The sequence below is a fragment of the Strix aluco genome, chromosome 3, assembly GCF_031877795.1.
Source record: "Strix aluco isolate bStrAlu1 chromosome 3, bStrAlu1.hap1, whole genome shotgun sequence".
NCBI classification, from domain to species: Eukaryota; Metazoa; Chordata; class Aves; order Strigiformes; family Strigidae; genus Strix; species Strix aluco.
Window position 1 is genome coordinate 105,008,567 of NC_133933.1, and position 14,888 is coordinate 105,023,454.

General features: G+C 40.2%; 1 protein-coding gene across 8 annotated transcripts in view; it reads left to right on the forward strand.

The window, feature by feature from the left end:
• Positions 1-14,888, forward strand: part of DST (dystonin) — a 316,145-nt gene that overhangs the window by 148,683 nt on the left and 152,574 nt on the right. The gene's annotated exons all lie outside the window — the stretch shown is intronic.

Sequence of the window (14,888 nt, forward strand, 5' to 3'; positions counted from 1 at the left end):
GTAGTTGGGAACTATCAGTGTTAGGCTGATGGTTGGACTAGATGATCTTCAAGGTCTTTTCCAACCTAGATGATTCTGTGATTCTGTCTCCTCCTGGGCAATTCCCTGCTTCCCTAAGGCAAAAGGATGCCTTATTAGCCCTTGTGTGTTCCTTCTTCTTCAGAGGAGTATCACCGTGAATCTTGCACATCTCTCATGGGACACCTCCACACTGCTGAGAAGAATGTACCTGGGGTTCAGTCTTCTTCACAGTCTCTTTCTGTCATACTGACATTTAAGTATAGGCAGGGTAGAGGCAGAGCTGATCACCAAAGTCCAAAACTGCACTGCTGGTGAAAGCCATCAACTAGTGCATGACCTGAGATACGCCTGGGATCCCCATATTCTTCCCTGTATGACTTTAACATGGCCCTGGAGCCTAGAGCTTCTTCAGTGTTTCTGCTTGGAGCCCAGATCTACTCTGAGATGTGTCTCTTGTAAAATGGCAGGGTGTTCTCATGGAAAACAGGACCAGTGGCTTGAATGTTCTCGGTCTGAGAAGGGAATTGTGCTATTGTATGCTTTTGTGACCACACTCTTACAAAGTTAAACAGGCATTGGTAGAACCACTGGTGGCTACGGCTAGAAGCTAAGGGATATGGTATGTTGACTTGAAATACTGTTGAAGATGTCTGCTGACAGGAGAGGATTTCTAATTCTGGATTCTAAGTAAGAACAGATCGCTCTTGATAAAGCTGACTTTGGCATCAAAGCTGATCAGAGGAACAAGATTTAAGATCACTGCTGTGCTCAGTGTTCCCTCTTGGTTGGCAACATCTCTCTGTTTTTTACGTTTTTTTGGTTCCTAAATTGAATGAAGAGGTTTGTGTCTTAGAGGACCACATGAGAGAGTATTCTGGCTACTGGGCTAATTAGTGTGTAATGACTTGTCCCTCTCTGCACAGGGCTTGCAACTTCCTGGGTTTTATTATAGCACGTGTAGTTTGTGCTGTATGCCCTGGGTCATATCATAAGGAAGTCTGAGGGTTCATGACTTCCTTGGTATAATAGCAAAGGAGTGTACCAAGGAGAGAGAGACAAATTTGGTATGTTTCAATGCAGCTCCAGGGAACAGACTCTGAGCAGATTATTCTGTTCTTGGATTTCCTCTTGTGGGACCATTTGGCTCACCACAGAAAGAAGCCTAGGCAGAGACAACATGTATATGGTACGGGGACTAGGACACTAAAGTAAAATGGGAGATGAGTCAAGCAGATGCAGCCTTTTCCTCACATACTGTGTAGAGAGGCTGTAAGCATATCATACAGTGCTTTGAGTCCTAGAGAAGTTAACTGTGGCAGTGCATAACTTCATGGTAAAATGAAGCTGCATCTGAATCAATGAGGTCTTTTTCTGAATATGCTTCTGTTCTGGTTAGCCAGTCAGGGAGGAGGTGCATGCCAGCAAGAAAGTCTTCTTTTAGTAACACTGGCAGGACAAAGGGAAATAGCTGGCAAAAGACTAGGCTGTTTTACTTTGGGACAGAGCAGCCAAAAGAATGAGCATAGCACAGGCAAGTATTTGAAAAAATAAACAATTTGAAAGATACAGAGAGAAGGGAGGGAAAAAAGAAAGGAGCTTAATGAGATGGAATAATTGAAAGTATTTCCCAGAGCTTTTTCAGAGCCTTATATCACTTACATAGAGCAGTGTAGCCTTTACAGCTCAGCAACTAGTAGTTGTGGTACAGATCAGTTAATAAATAATGAAAAACTTGAATTCTGTCCTCTGTCTGTGCAAATGTTAATCCCTTGGGATATGACTGAGTACCTGCAGTTGTTTTGTTGGAGCAGTGTTTCTGGCAGTGCCCCATGAGTTTCAGGCACAGCATTTCAGCAGGGAAGCACAGGCACCTTTGACACAAGTGCATTGCACAAAGCAGATGATTCAGTGGCTGAGGAGCAGAGTCCCCATTTTGTGTGCTCCTGTGCCAGTTTCCATTTAGTCCCTTCCTGGAAACAAAACTTCTCCACCTAAGGGTCCCGTGTCCTACCCAGGAATGTTTACTGTCCTTATCTGATGTCTTTCTGCTGTGAGAGATTACAGATTCTTGGACTCTGTCTTGCTGATTAAATCAGTGAGATTCTTCCACTGATTTCAGTGAGTTTCTGTTTCTTTCCTTTGCCGTTTTGTACCATTAAAACAGCGATAATAATTTCCAGCTATTGCTCACAAGATAGGAATGGTCTTCCCAAACAGTTGTCTGATATTTTTAACTACAGTGTTTTAGTTCAGAGAGCTCTTTTAAAGCATGGTTTCTATTATAAGCAGTAAGTAGGTTAAACACTAACAAAATGTGCACATTTCTGGCAGTGGTTCTCCATGTGCTCCGTTTGTCTGTTTTAGTAGCTCCCAGTTTGTGGATCACTGGTGGTCTCAGGATCTAGGCTGAGCATCCTGCAGATGCCACTGGCTAGTGTGCTCCACTAGGGTGGGTGACCAGGGCTACCTGCGATAGCGGGTCCCCATGGAGGGTCTGTCAGGGCAGGGCCTGGCAACCGGGGCCTGCCCCGCTGCCCCAGCCAGGGACAGGGCAGCTGGGGGGCACTGGGGCAGCCCTGGGGATCGGGCACCTCCCTAGGGGTGGGCTGAGGCTGGTGGAATGTGAGCCCACAGGTATGCTGCACTACTGGGGGGGCCAGAAGCGAAAGCACCAGCAGCTTCTGGAGGACAGAGCCACACTGTCTCTGAGCTGAACCTGAGCACAGACAGGCAAACCCCATGCTCACAGCCCTGACACCATGGTTGGGAGGCCTTTTCTGGATGCTCCATCGAGAACACAGGCTGTATGGGTCCAGCACGATTCCTACAGTCAGTCTCCATCAGACAGGGAGATGTCACTGTTCTACGTGACAGGGGACTGGAGTGGCAGGTTATAATTACCTCCTTTCCAGGCATAAGCGATTTTTTAAATTGCAAATATGCACCAACTTCAAGACTTCAGGAAATTGCAGAAGCTGTGGAGGGCTAGACAAGGAGCTGGGCTGTGAATCAGACATCAGTGAGCAGGGAGCCTCTCCCCTCTGCAGGACCAACAGCCTGCCTGCTCTTAACATCAGGTGAAGATTGCTCCATCTGGGCTGCTGCTGTTAGTGGTCTCCATTTTTTTTTTTTTGTCCTGCCACAGGATCCCATCACCTTTTGGTGCAAGCCAGCTAAGATTTATGATGCAGAAATGCAGGAATACTGCATGGATTTGCTATTGGCTCCCTGCTCTCCCCAAGGTGTGTGGGAGAAGCGGGGTAAGGCCGACATTTCCCTGGCATGACTAACTGTAGTACCCGCCGCAGCATCTCGGTGCAAATCAGCAGGCCGGTGTGTGGCAGCTGGGCGAGCCGGGTTCCTCCCTGTGTCCCTGCCCTGCGTGCAGCCACAACCGTGCTGGCAGCGCTCTGCTGGCAGCGCCGAGCTGGGGGAAGCAGGCAGCGCGCACATGCCGGATCACTCGTCTGCTCTCCCGAGCAAATGCAAGATATTTGTTTTCTTTCCTCTCGAGCAACAAGGGTTAGGTTGTCAGAGCTTTTTGTAAGCACCTTCAGTCACTTTCTCTCTTACCTCTGCTAAGAGTATGAATCAACTTCCAGTGATTTTGCAGTATTCTTTAAATCAAGGGAAGTAATTTTATGAATGACAGACCTAAGAGGAAAAAATTACTCTGTTTGAGGTGTTTGACTCCATGTACAACTTGATTTTTTTTTCCCTTCAAATTTAGGAAAATGAAATTTGTTTTTGCGTGAGAAGTTTGCTTATGTTTTCAGGAGGTTCCAGCAGTCTATGTTTATAATTGAAGATTGCTTGCTGAAGATTATATAAAGCTTCCATTTTAAAACATCTGTACATGGTTAAATCCCTGGGAAATGAACAGGGCTCCACGCTGGCCTCCAGAACTGCCTCAGGGAGCTCAATTGCAGGTCCTGGATTTTGATTTTAATGTTGCTATTCTGTGTGAATATTTGTTCTTAAAGACCAAATAAAATTATAACATTGAAAAGTCAGTTTTAATACTGAATATTACCAGGTTTGGTAATTGAATGATTTTAGTTAAATATATCAGCTTTCAGACTGTTTTTTGAACCTCCACACCTTCAGATCTGTGATCAGTCCATTAGTGAAAGCTACAGCTGCACTCAGGAGATTTGAGAATATGCTGTATGTCTCATCTATTGTGTAATTGGCCTTTTATAGCTTAATTTTTCATTGAAGATGTGTGTTATTTGCTTCAATATGTTGTGTTGGAAGAAGTCTGACTTCAGGCAGTTTCAAAAGTACGTGATGTTTCTTTCATACCATCATATCATACATAGCAAAAACATGTAAGCCAGACTTCAAAGTTGGAGTCTGACTTTAATCAGTGTGTAATGCCCAGATTTTCCTGGAAGAACACCTGCCATCAAGACACTGGGGTCCTCTTCTTGCAGCCCTATCATCTCATGTATTTGTAGTTACTAGACTGTGTTTTAGGTAAATGCTCTTGATTTGCATTTTAGTTTTCTTATGTACATGCCTTTTGCCCAGGAAGAAGAAATACTAGTTTTTTAGCACTGTATCCCATTGTTAAAACATATAGAAACAGTTGCTGTCTATAGAGAATGAAGGCTACTCTTCTTTCATTACGAGTAGCATGCCAGATTGGAGCTAGTAATCCAAATTGTAGGTCTACATTACACTTTGCAGACACCTCTATTTTAAAGCAAAGGAAATTCAAATAAAAAGTTATACCAAAGTAACAAAGTGCTGTTTTTTGACCTCAGACTGCCCTGAGCCTTTGGTACCTAAGGACTACAGGCAATTTCATTTATAAAGTGTCTGAAAATGGAATTTAAGAAATAGCAAAAATACTAGCGGTAAGATTTACAGTTAATTGCCACCTATAGACAGTTTGTTAAGGACAGTGGCTACTGATACTCAGAAAACAGACATGGTTACATACCAGCTCATCCTACTTTCTCAAGAAAAAAAGTGAAGTATGGTAGATAGGAAAAGAAGATTCACGTCAGACATACATGCTTTTTGTATAAATGTGTGCACTCCTTCCTATATTTCTGTATTCTTACAATTTTTATAATAAAGAGGTAATTTTGCTTTTAGCATTTACAAAAGGAGTTCCAGCAAGAGCAGTATGTTCTTGTGTAACTAGATAATAGCATTTAATGAGTAGCCCCAGTGGTGCCTGTATGGTGAAAAACAGCATCTGTTCAGGAAGTTCTGCAAGCTCAGTTCCCAGATAAAGCCATGGTTTTCAAGTTCAAATCTCAGGTATTAGGTCTGTTCTAGTAAATGAAGCGGGTCCAGCCCCGGCTCTCTGGCCCTGTGGGTAAGCAGTACAGCAGGGCTTGTGTCTGCATGGCTGAACTCTCCCCTCCGTCCCCCAGACAGGGGTGCAGTCTCTCGAGAGCAGTCCTGGGTCAGTGTTGCTACTTGAACTGGGCTCATGCATTGCCTGGGAGGGTGTGGGTTACAGTGGGCCATGGTCATGCTATGGGAAGGAACTAGCAATTAAAGAGCTGTGGGCCCTTGATCTGGCCTTCTGTACTCTTTCAGCATAGACATGTCCAGTTAGGTCTGGACTTTTAGGTGAATTTCAGCAACCATACAAAATGGGAAAGACGCTGGTTAGGGAAAAAAATGGATAAACCGTGTTTAGGTCAGGCAGGAGTCTGACAAGCAAGCAGGACTGTAGTATACACATGAAGGGTTTGAGACAAGATAACAAGTGAGATTATTTCATGTAATGCTATACCAGGGTTTGATGAGACCACATACAGACAGTTGTCTACAAATTTTGGCACCACCTAACAAGAATAAGTGTTAGAAATGCTGCAGAGAGTGAAAGTGGTGATAGAGTTCAAAGGGGGGCATTTTGAGCACAAGCTTGAAGAAAAAGATATTTTACTGTATTGTTAAAGAAATATGGGGATCTGATCCAAAGGAGCCTTTGCTACTGGTAAACTTTGTGCAAGACCTTAACGATGCCTGTAGTTTTAAGTTATATACAGTTTAGAGAGAGTGAGGAGAAAATTACTACTATTCCCAAATGAGAGGAACAGAGGCTAACAGTGAATGCAGCACAGAAAGAGTGTAGGTACGCCGAGTGCTTCATGTGGGAAGAGGAGGAATAGAAGCTGCAGCAAAGAGTGTGTCCCCAAAGGAAGTAGCACTGTGACAGCTCCATAAATGATAACGTAAGAGAGACAAATTTTCTAGGGTCACAGTGTTTTCTTTTTTTTCTTTTGAAATATTACTATAATAACTCCATATGCTTTCAGAATTACTTAGCAGATGTGTTTTGGAGCGTGGTATAGCAGGGAGCAAGCTAGATTCCTGCCTGTTAAATAACTGTTCTGCTTTAGAACAAGCTGTTTCAACCTTACCGGGGACGATTTGCTAGGTATGTGTAGTTAGTTGAACACTAAGCTCCTGGCTGGCAGTACATGTGGCATCCCTCTGATGTTAAAACATGTTGCAGCTAATCAGGTACTGACATGAATACATTCCTTAAGGGGAGTGATAGTGATGCCTCAGTTTGCAGTAACACGTTGAACACCCTTGGGGAATGAATGAGAAAGAAACTAAATATTACACAGTGTCAAGCTTTAAAATGCTAGGGGATATGTTTTAAATAAAGAGATTAGTTGGGTCTGCTAGTTTTAGCTTGTCGTTTTGTGACTTGTAATTTATTGTTACCCAGCTTTAACAAAAAGAAAATGTGGGTTTGGTTGCCTTGTCGCCCGCTTCCCACCGCCTCATTGTTCAGAAGCATGGATATTACTGTTTTCAACAGTTTTTGTTATGTAGAAGAAATGAACTTGGCATTAAGAATTGGCAATTTGTGAGATAAACAGCATTTAGGATGATTAAAATTATTGACAAGCAGACATGCTTTTAATATTACTTGTCTGAGTATGCATATGCATATAGATTTAGAAGTAGCACGTAATCTCAGTTGCAGTTTAATTGAATGCACTCAGAAAAATTCTGTGATGGCTCTTGGTAAAGGCTATATTAAAATAGTACTGGAAGTGGGTGTGCAATTTTAACATCTTCTGTTGTGGTGGTTAGCCTTCGTAGGTATTAGATGGAAGACTTCCAGGGAGTTGGGTTGATTAATTTCAGATCTGGACTTAAAATGATCCCTGTGTATGTTGTGCTGGATCCTACTGCTAAATAGCAGCCGAATGAAAGATGACGGCTTTCTTTTTGCAGTAATTGAGAAGAAAAAATGTATTGGGATGAAATCAAAGCTTTTCTCTTGCTTAGGCCAGATGGGAGTAAACCAAAAATAAAGTTTTGGATTGAAAGGCCAGTTTTTTATTCCAGTTTCACGTGTCTCTTACTCTTTGATTTGTAAAGACCAGGATACCTAAGGGTGTTAGAAGTCTTTATCCAAAAGGGTATGGTGTCTGAGTAGTGGTGGCATATGTGCCCATGATAAATCAAATAGGGTGAGGTCTTGATCTTCTGGCAATGCCTTTTGCAGATTTGTGGCACATGGAGAACTGATTGTCTCCAAGGAAGAATGGCACAAGGAGCCTTTGGGAAATCTTTTGAACTCATTGTGGTACCTCACCCTTCTTCCCTGTTGGTAATCCCACTGGGAAGCTAGTGTGTGAGGCAGTTGCTGCTGGGATCTGGAGAGTTTTCTCAGGGAATGGAACAGAAGAATCATTTGGTTGGGTTTCTTCATTGTCTTTTTGGTATTCAAACACTCCATGGTAAGGTACATTATTTATGGCTATTTCTGTAGACTGCCCAGTGTGGATTGAGGTTAACAGCTATGAGCCTTGTTCCTATTTAAATTTTATCATAGGCAAAAATTTGGCAAAGTTACTATACCATTACTGCTTTTGTAATGACAAAAACATCTCATATACAAAGAGAATGTAAAATCTCTTTTTAAAGCCAGTGAAAGGACTAACTGAGATCCTTTCCAGTTTCATTCATGTGTATACTGAGCTTGAAATCTACATTGCAAACTTACTGCCAAGTTGTGATTAAGCATGGCTAAAGCTGAACTCAATGTTTAACTAATAGGTCTTTGATGTTACAATGCCTCAATTGTGTCTTTATCTAAATCAATTGGTATGGCAAGTTACAGGTAAAGTTTTGCTGTGCTGACAAAGGTGGAACAGGAGGCTTCAGTAGGTTTATTAAACTCAGTGCTTCTCAAATCAAGGACATGCATGATAGAAGAAATTATCTGAATTAGCTGTGTATATTGTTAGGGACTAAATTAATGTCAGGGTACCTGAGGGCTTTTTTTCCTTATTTTTAGTGCAGCTGAAACATTCATTCTTTTTCTATTGGAAGTCTTAATATAACATGTTGGGAGGTCTGAAGAAGAGATGGGAAATGTATCTGTAAATAGTGTGCCCTTGTTACAGTGTTTCCAGCTCACCATCACTTGCGATAATTTTTTTTCAGAATTATCGTATCTGAAAATTTATATGAAAAATTATGAAAAAGATACACAAAAGAGAGCTGAAGAGTTCAGATCACATGAGAATTTTCAGCTTCTGAGGGAGTAAAAAGACATGATTGTTCATCTTCAGAGAGGCATTGAGTGAAATCTATAGAGGCACATAAAATAATGAATAGTACAGGCATTCCTGTCATACCAACACAAGAGAAGACAAAACCAAAAAGAGTGTACAAGTCATAATGATCATGTGAAATACATTAGCACTGTGTGTCATTGAGGCTGGGGACCTGTGAAGCTTGAGAAAAGAATTTGCTATATACTTGTACAAACAATATGCAGAGCTGTCTTCAGCAGCATGCTTTTTGGCTTATCACAGTTGTAAGGATAAAAGTTTTCTATAATGACAGTTTTCAATTTGAAAATTGTTTGCATTTTCCCTGACTTCTGAAGCGTTGCCTGACTTCAGTGATGACACTGCTCAGCTTCACCCAGTGGTTTGATGCGTTGGGGTAATTTCTGTGTCCCCATGTCATGTGTTAGTTGAAGATGTTATTGTAAACTCTATGGTTGAACAGTCATTTCAGTCTCACATTTGATATTACATGAAATATTTTCCATATCTCCCCCCTAAAAAAGAGATTTCTGAACAGTAGTCAAATATTTATGTATCTTATTTCAAATAGTCTGTATCACTTGGCCAAGATAAAAGAATTTCATGGCGTACTTTTCACCTGCTTTCACCTTTAAAATTCCAGTCAAGTGCTGAATGATGAGCTAGCAGACATGACATACCATGCATCTCCTTAAATACAGTGGTAAAATTTTGGTAGCCTTTTGGAATTTGTTTCATATTAATTGAATGAGAAAGTGTTCAAGAAGTCCTAAGCAAATCTGCAGTAATCGTTGTCATCAAGTCTGTGAGAGCCAGTTAAACAATTCTGCACATAAAATGTACAGCATTGCTTTATTTTTCTGCAAGTGCCAGTCTTAAAACATGCATGTTCACTGAGACAGAACATTTCATGACAGCTTTGCAGTTATCTAAACTTCTACTCAGTATGGTCAGTAGATATGGCTCGCTCTGAAGTAATTCTCAGATTCTGAATAGCCTGCTAGGTACGTTGCACCAGATAGATTGGCCAGATTTCCACTGACTATGATAAAATACGTATAGACATTTGCAAGTATACACCTAAATTTATGTGTCTGGATCTGGAGCTGAATCTCACCCCCTGTTACTTTCCTCGTCCTCATGCACATGTAATAAGAGACCTTGTAATCTTGGGGAAGTATGAAGGTTGGAGGCTTTCAAATCTTTCTCTGTTCTTTCTTTTCACGTCTGTGTGAATCTGTTAAAAAGAACCAAAACCATTCTCCATAAAAGTTACAGTCTACAGTTAATATCCTGTGAGTGCTTGAGGCTGGTGACTGGTGATCAGACCTGACTGCACATTATTCTGTGCAAACCTCCTTTTCTGGGTGGCTCCACTTAAGTGTTGCGACTATAGATTAAAAGTCCTGCCTGTCTTTTGACTGACCATTTCCTCTGAAGGACAGCTACAGCCAGTTCTTCGTTTAGATACTCCATGACACTTAAGTCCATGATGAATCTTTCATGTTTAATTTTCTAGCTTTTCTACTCTAATGCTTGTGAGTAGTGTGCAAAACTGTCCATCTAGCAGACACATGAACCCAAGCACCAGTGCTGAGGATCTTCAAGCAAAACAGGTCACCTGGTTCAGGTGTCTGGACATCTGGTTCAAAACTTTTGCCAGTTGCAGATGTTGGCATGGAAATCAGTGCTCACATTTCTGTACTGAGGTCTGAGACTGAAGGGTTCTTTCCCAACATAGAGCAAAAAACTCAAGGTAGAAAACCTCCTCATGTCTGATTGTTGTCTATAGGTCCTTCTGAGACAAATCCACAATTTTGTAAGGAATCCAGAGCTTCTTAAAGTGTGGTAGCCTAGTGTATAGTGGAGGATAGTGTTGACTCAGGAGTCAACATTGTACTTACTCTCTTCAGCATGGGGTTTTTGACATCAAGGTACCTGCTACAGAACCTTGTGCTGTGTGTCTGTATTGTGGTTGTTGATTCTGATGATGGAAGAGATCTGTTCCTCCTTAATGTCACAAAGTCATACTTGCTTGCCGTTTTTGAGGAGAAATTCTCCTCTTTCTCCTTTGTAAGTGGTTGGACTATGTGGAAGGAAATCGGAACTACTCTCCTACCTGAAATTTGGGTTTCCGTGTTCTCTGAAACTGGGTTACTGAACCCAGCTAGTCCTATATGACCTTTTTTTCCCTAAGGAATGGCATCCTTTATATTGAAGCTCCCATGTGATAATGGAAAAAAGATCAGGAAAGTAACTGTGGTAGGCACATGCATTAGCAGAGGGTACCTCCAATAAAATAACTAGATCTCATGGTCATGACAGTGTACAGAGCACAACATCTGTGAACATTGGGCGTCAATAAAAATGCCCACAAGAACAGTACATGTTAGCTGAAGTCCAGGAGTCATTCCCACTGTAGTGATACATCAATCTTTCCAAAGCGGCTCTTTGGCAAGCTCTTTTGGACAAGACTTAGATTTGTACCTGATGTAGAGACAAATTCTTTAATAAGTTCCCAAACATTGACACAGCATATAAGCTGGTATAAATATTTTTTAGTGCTTTTGAAACTCTGTTAAGGGACAGGTTAAATGGTAGGCATTACTATATAGTAGGTTAAATAATAAATAGATTTTGCTTCATCATCTCATTTGTAGAGTTCTTGGGAAAATAACAGGAGATATATGTTAGAAGAGATAGAGCTAAAATTTCTGTTTTATGTGGACATTTCCTATTTTCTGATTCCTTTCTTTGCAATCTTTCTGGTATTAACCAAGATCTCTAGAGTAGATGATAATATATTTATTGCGCTCCCTTCTGATATATGTGTTGAATCCTATCCTATATGTGTTCTATCCCACAGAAATGTGTCTCTATTCTTGTCTTTTTAAAAAAAATATTTTATGACTATGTATTCTGGCATGGTCATTAATTTGTTTCAGTAGTCCTCCCATCCCTGAAAAATGCATGAGTCTTTCCTGGCACTCATCCTTTTCAGTTGTCTGTGAGCAATGAAGCAAAGGGTTTGTTTAATTTTTATAGGCATTTTCTAATTACAGCAGTGGAAAAGCTAACTGGACTATAGTGACGTGTACACTTCACTCTGCATCTTCAGTCATGTTTCTGAGAGTTCTGCTTGAAACTCACTATATTAGTATTTCTGCTCAATATAAGCCCAGAAAGAAATACCCTTTTAATATCAGGTATTACTCAGGCAGCGTACAGAGTTTTGACTGAAATGGAGTTGTGTAGATTAAACAGTTTAGATGGTTCTTGTAAATAACTTCAGGCTTGTTAGTTAGTCTCCTGAACTTGTTAACAGTATTTTCATGTGGAATATTACTCTGATGCATATATGTTTTAATAAAGTTAAACATTGTTGTAACTTGAGCAACTGTCATCCGGGAACAGTGAAGAAAAGGATGTGATTTCTTCATCGACTGGGAAAATAAAAGTTCAGTTAAATGTCTTTTTCTACTCCGAAATACCAAATTCCTTTCAGATCTAACCTCTTGTTTTAATGGGCAAATAGCATAGCTGCTAGTTTGGATCTTGAACTGTTTTACTAGGTATTAGGTTCTGGCTATGGGAAAATCTACGTGTGCCTAACTTTATTTATTATGTACAACTCTTTGATTCCAAGGAGTCTTTGCAGAGTAGAAAGCTTGCATTTGATCCCTGCAACTTGCATTATAAACCCCTTCATTTCTTTATGCTGTCCTGCAGATACTGTTCACTTGCTTCTCTTTGTGGTGTTAGGTATTTGTTTTCTTGAATTGATCATAATTTTGTCAGCTTCCTAATTGAAGTGGTATTAATCACACCTTTTTTTGCCTCACTTCTGATACAAATTGTGTCTAATTTCTAACACCTACACTAAGGTCTCAAATGGCAGGCACCAGTCTTTTTATAAATGAAATGATTAATGACTTGCGATGTGGAGCCAAACCCTTTGATTTAGGTGCGGCTGCAGCAGAAGCATCTCTTTTGCATGGAATGTTCCAACTCGGCTGGTCTTTGGGATGTTTATGTGTGTGTTTTGATGGCAAGGCCCCAGCCCGCTGAAAAGTCAGCCATAAGATGACTCACAATATTATGACAGAAGGTAGAGTCATCGTCTTTTACTTATAGTGCATTTAGTTTAATTTGTTCTTGACTGTGTATAAAACCACTTAATAGTGCTATGCAAATTGATATAAAATATATTTATAATACATGACAAATAGCTTCCACAAAACTCATGTATTTTCTTTTTAGCCTTAAAAATGGAAATGTTTGCCATGATGGATGATGCTTTTAAATCTAGCGTTTACTTCAGTTAAGACAAATAAATATGTATTAGGAGGATACTCATCACAACTGCAATTTAAGCAGTTAGTAGTATTTCAGAATTCAAAGGAGGAACGAAATACTAAAGATACTGGAAAATATTTGTAAGTCTTTATAATACAGCCCCACAACATGCACTGCACAATCTGTGCTTATAGTAATGGTTTCCCTTGATTCTTCAGAGAAGGATGGTGATCAGGGAACAGTACTGAAATCCACATGTGTGTGCTCAAATGCAAATTGCCATGTACCCAGTTAGTGGACAGGTATCTCTGCAAGCTTACAGCAGATAAAAATGACTTTTATTTTCATTTAAAATCCTGAGAAAACACTCTTAAAATGAACAATCTGTCAATCAGTGATTTCCTGAGCCATGTTTTTTTGACGCATTTTTCTGGGGATTAAAAAAGTCTTTTACTGAGCTCTGGGAGGTAAGCTCCTTTTTCTGTGGCTCTGCAATGTTTCCCTCTACTATTTGGGAAGAGGAAGGGGTGACCTGCAGAGGGTGGAGGCCCCAAGCCTCTGGCAGCATGCACTTCCCATGGCCATCACCAGGTGCTTTTGTATTTAAGTTATAAAAGGGAAAGCCTATTGAGCCTTCTGTCTGTTTCAAAAAAACAAAGGCAAGCGCTATCAAGACAGAGACAAATGCTGTCTTTTGTAGTATTTTCTGGTAGATCAAAACGTTAGATAAATATGGACTAGTTAATCTAGTTCACTATGCTATGTGTTAAGCATATAATTGACTGAAAACATCAGTATTAGTTGCAGTTTTTCCTTGTTCTTAAAAGGGGAACTGGAATAACCCTATGCTAGTAGGAGTTGCAGGGATGGGACAGTATGTTTAAAAGGAGGGGAGGCATCTCATGGAGTGGTCTTTTCAGCTGGGGGGTGAAACCACAACACCAATGTAAAATGATGTATTACACAACAGCAGTTCTTTTGATTTTTACCTTTATTGCAGTGAGAAAAACCTTACCTCTTCTTCATCTAAATGAAAGCTTTATTTTAAGGAGATTATCATGTCAGTGTCTGCAGCTTGCAGCTCATTAGTCAAGGCTTTTGCAATAACTTGTCCTTTCTTGTTCTGAGAGTTGGCAATTGGACAGGCAGTTTAAGTGTTTCTTGGGCCATTTTTATCAAATGTGAAACAAATGTAAAGAAGGCAGGTGAAAAAAATAAGCAAACCAACAGTGTACACTTACAGAAAACTGCTTCTCTTGTCAGAACTGTGCTGTGAAAGCAATCTTTATTACTCATACTGTCTCCATTATTGTGGCTGAAATAAGAAACTGGTGTGCTCTGTTTCCTTTTCTAGTATTGTCTTTTATTTTTCATGGATTTTCTGTGCTGCTAAGAGCAACAGATGATACTGGTTTCGTTGTGTTGTCTTCGTTGCACTGAAATGCAGAGAAGAATGGCGTGAGCTTGATCATGCTCCCACTAAGTGTATTGGAAGTGGAAAGTCCCACTGGGTTAGAAGGATTATGTTTCCACTTAAGTTTTATTATTAATTAAATGTTCTTTCAAGAAATAATAGGTACAGTATTATTATCTATCTTGTAGACTTGTCTTCTAATGAGCACAGGGAAACCAGTGATTCTAAACAGCTGAAAAGAAACACATTTTTATTTACAGTACCTTGTAGTTAATTCAGAGACAAGCTTGTGTTGAGTTTTCCAAAGTTAATACCATTTTGTGATCAAGGGGATTTGGGGTGTTGCCAAACGAAATGTTATAATTTGCTTTGAACAATGTGATATTTAACAATTTTATTTCTCTCTGTTGCAATTATTTAAAGCTCCTGCTAGGTAAACCTAAGAAAATAGTTTCTCTAGAAACAAAAATGAGAAAATTTAAGGATTGAATTGTTCACTAATGCTTATATGTCGTATGTTTCTTCTTTTAGGGTTTTGTTTTAGAGTTTTTTCAGTGTGAGTCTAGTTTTCAGTAGTATAGGATTTTAGTAGCAAAGGTTTCAGAGCT